This window comes from Mizuhopecten yessoensis, unplaced genomic scaffold, assembly GCF_002113885.1.
Source record: "Mizuhopecten yessoensis strain PY_sf001 unplaced genomic scaffold, ASM211388v2 scaffold8765, whole genome shotgun sequence".
NCBI classification, from domain to species: domain Eukaryota; kingdom Metazoa; phylum Mollusca; class Bivalvia; order Pectinida; family Pectinidae; genus Mizuhopecten; species Mizuhopecten yessoensis.
The window spans coordinates 147,012-151,487 of NW_018407710.1; the positions used below are offsets into that span (position 1 = coordinate 147,012).

At 38.5% G+C, this 4,476-nt stretch overlaps 1 long non-coding RNA gene across 1 annotated transcript; it reads right to left on the bottom strand.

The window, feature by feature from the left end:
- Positions 1 to 697: 697 nt before the first annotated feature.
- LOC110456507 lies at positions 698 to 3,932 on the bottom strand. The gene is made up of 2 exons (XR_002463590.1): positions 3,642 to 3,932; positions 698 to 1,922 (listed from the first exon to the last, which is right to left on the bottom strand). It is a non-coding gene; the product is annotated as an uncharacterized LOC110456507 (long non-coding RNA).
- Positions 3,933 to 4,476: the final 544 nt, after the last annotated feature.

Below are 4,476 nucleotides of genomic sequence, written 5' to 3' on the forward strand. Positions count from 1 at the left end.
GTAGCAACTGGTATGGGACCCAGGTAGGTAACTTTTCCATGTCTTTGGCTAGTGCCCTGAACCGTGATAGCAAATCAGGTAAAACGTTTAGCCTACCAGGATTGTGTTCAGCTTTGAACATAACGTTGTGTAGCATACACACCAGATCAATCTCCTAACCAGGAACATAATGGAATGATACTTTGAAGACATTTTCTTGATTATATGAACAACAGCCTTGTTATTCGAATGAAACAACATGCATTTGTTTGATAACTTTTCCCCCCACATCTCCATGGCCAAGATTATTGGAAACAACTCTTTAAGAGTTATACTATGTTGTTCTAATTACCCACACTCAAACCATTTTCCATAAAACCAGTATATTCCGAATATATACTGCCCCATAGTCTAACGATACAGATGGATCTGTATACATTTGGAGTTTGGCAGAATCCTACCAGGTCTCATCTAAGAATATGGATTTTCTTGTACATATGCATGCAATCCATTGGAGAGCTGTACTGACTTTTTCAAAAATAGAACAGGAAATTGAGCAACCCATGGACAAACATTTATCAAAAAGGCATAATCCCTAAAAATATATTCCTAGCAGCTTATGCTCCATGGGATGTATAGGAACGATCCTAAATGCTGAAGCTAGCTATATCTGTTTTAGCTAGCAAACAACCTTGACCTATTTTTTTTTCATTTTTTATTTTTTGGTAATAAACCAATTGGGGAACATTGCATGAACTAAAAAGGTGGGTTATGGAAAGGACCCACTATCCTCCACGATGAAATTTCCTTGTTCAATTTTTGTGATACCAGTTCCTCATTCTGAAAAGCAGAAACTAAATTACTCTCTGAAAACCCAGCTACCAACACTTCTGAAAGCTCTTTATCATATAACCTTTTAGAAATAGCTTTAGAATGTCTACCTGCACAGGTGTAACAAGTGTGGTGGGGACACTAGTTTTGTTTTGATGCCTGCTGGTTTTTGGTTTGATGTTTGTGGTAGGGTTTAACGTTGTTTTTCCTTAATGTGCTGCCTGGTGAGCAGCTGAGTACTGAATGGGACTGGCCACACTGAAAACATGTGTGTTGGAATGGACAGGATTGTACTGTACATTTCCCTCTAATGTGCAACACGAAGCAATGACCGATGGCTATTTGTCTATGCTTTGCTCTGAACCCCCCGGGTAGGTCCCGAAAGGACCGATCATTCTGGTGATGGCTATATGCTGCTTTGGAGTGTTTGCCATTACCCAATTCTCAGTATGGAAAAAACCCCAAGGTATGGACCTGACCTCCACATTCCTTCTAACTTACTGGACATAATCCAGTCATGTTGTACCTGTTCTCCTAGCCGCCATGTCGCGAACTACTTCCCCATGCTTTAACACCAGTGGGATTTCTTTAGGATCTTTTTTTTTTTTTTTTTTTTCCTGAATAAATGGCGACAAATCTTATGAAAGCAGTTTTCCATTGCTCAATTGTATTAAGTGCTGGCCTTTGTTTGGTCCTGGTGACCCGAAATTGTGACCGGTTAGCACTCTGGAGCTGAATTTGAAATGCAGTGTTTCCATTGCGTAACTTTTGGCTTGGCAACAATTTTGCAAAATCAACATATATGTTTTGCCATATTTTGTTTTTTTATTTTTGTATCTACTTGACTAGCGATTGGACATGACAATAGACCAGGAGAACAGGGATTTGGCTCATTATCAGAATCCCTTTCAGAGTCAGAGTCAATGTAACTACTGCTGCTGCTGGAATCTGTGCTATCATCCTCATCTGAACTTGATCATGAGGATGTAGGTGAATGGGGAAACCCTTCACCTCCTTTTCCTTTTGTTACCAGTCTATTTCTTTCTTGTCACTTTGTTGGGTGAAGGCATAGTTGTCTGACTCAACTTCTTTGGGAGCGTTGTCTTCACCATCTGTAAATATTGTACAATAATCCCTGTATATGTATGATCAGTTAACTGATAAACCAAAGTATGCAACACCGTTGCACTGTAACACCGTTACAATCAAATACAAATGATACCACCATTATACAACACCGTTGCAATGTAACACTGCTACAATCAAATATAAATGATACCACCATAATGCAACACCGTTACAATCACCTATAAATGATACCACCATAATGCAACACCGTTACACTCTCCTATAAATGATACCACCATAATGCAACACTGGCATATTCACATATAAATGATACCATCATAATGCAACACCGTTGCACTGTAACACCATTACAATCAAATATAAATTATACCCCCATAATGCACTGTAACACTGTTACAACCAAATATAAATGATACCACCATAATGCAACACCGTTACACTCTCCTATAAATGATACCACCATAATGCAACACCGTTGCACTGTAACACCGTTACAATCAAATATAAATGATACCACCATCATGCAACACCGTTGCACTGTAACACCGTTACAATCAAATACAAATGATACCACCAATATACAACACCGTTGCAATGTAACACTGCTAAAATCAAATATAAATGATACCACCATAATGCAACACTGGCATATTCACATATAAATGATACCATCATAATGCAACACCGTTACAATCACCTATAAATGATACCACCATAATGCAACATCGTTACATTCACCTATAAATGATACCACCAGAATGCAACACTGTTGCACTGTAACACTGTTACATTCACATATACAAAATGTAAATTATACCACCATAATGCAACACTGTTGCACTGTCACACCGTTACAATCAAATATAAACGATACCACCATAATGCACTGTAAGACTGTTACAATCAAATATAAATGATACCACCATAATGCAACACCGTTGCACTGTAACACCGTTACAATCAAATATAAATGATACCACCATAATGCAGCACCGTTACATCTTGTGCATAAAGAAGAGATCTTTCGATCCATGTGCGACATGTGTGTGAAAGTGACGATTTGTTTCTAAAATATCAGTTTGAAGTGCGCTCCGGGCACGGGTCGCATATTTCCCTCATATTATAGAGGGCCGGAGTTCTGACGTTAATCAACGACAGACCGATATGAAAAAAGTCGATAAAACGTCAGAATAATTCGGACTAATCACACCTGTACTAGATGATGAGGGCCTGAATTTATACTTGTAATAGGGGGAGGTCCGGAGAGGGTTTGCATCCGTTGTCACTCCGTTAAATCCGTTTCGTGATCGTATAGTTTTTGGTTATGGTAACGAGTCGACAACTTCCCCTGCAGTCCTCTCTAGACCTCGCCTCTTTCGTCAGGTTACAGACCTGTTTTCACTACAGGTTCGAACACTGGATGTAGTGGTAATACAAGCAATTGATTCAATAACTCAACAAGGTGTTTCAATATACAGGTAACTGTGTATTAACAAGACGGAATGAATATGTATAACAAGTTTAACAAATACAAAGCATAGCATTAGTGCCAAATAATGACAGCTAATGTTAAGAAACTCAATCCCTTACGTATACAGAGTAATGGCCTATCCTACCTAACAGTATACTACCAGTATACTACGACCACGTGCTCCTAGCTCCCTATATATCTACAGCGAACCACTGTTAACAGCGCATGAGGCGAGAAGGTTCTCCTCATCAGGAGAAGCGGGTCGGCTCACCGACCCTGTCAAGACACTGATCCTAGCCCGGACCCGCTGTTTTATACCCCCTGCTCCTCCCACCAAATAGCCTCGAAGATGAGTGGCCAACTGTTAATCTCGAACCCAGCCTCACCATCTAAAAGCATGCGAGTGAGGAGCGTGAACCTATTCCTGTTATTACTATCACCCACTTCCGGTGTCTCAAAAGTGTAAACACACAGATTTCAGCACCGGTATCGTAGCAGCTGATCAAGTCAAGTCCGATATGATTACAAAGATAAACACAAGCTCGTTAAGTGAACATTTACAATCGACATAACAAATAAAAGATACATAAAACAGGGTTTCATTAATTAAACAAGATATGTTCATGCTGTAAAAGATACAAATAGAGAGGAAGCATCCAATAAAAACATTTAATTTTAAATAAATAAGAATAATAAAAATATTAATGCGGTAAAAGTGGCAGGTTACATTTATCAAATTGAATTTATTCATTACTTTATCACATTAGCTTATAGTTTGTTTTGAGATGAAGGAAAGATATAATAGAACTTGAGAAAAGATAGTACGGTGGTACATGGTCAGCTCCGGGTTGGGGAGCCCCCTACCAGCATGGTATGCTCGACCTGCACCCCAGTAACTCAGGATTAGTTATTCTTAATTTTATTATAAAAGGTCATGTATTCAACATAATTACAGATACATTTAGAAACGAATCACAGGCTGATAATATATCATTTTTTTTTTTTAATTTTTAAATAAAAAAAAAACTTAAAATTTTAAGATACATAAAGCATACTTTAGTACACAAGCTACATAATAAAGCACAAAAGCAGGAGCAGCAGCTAGC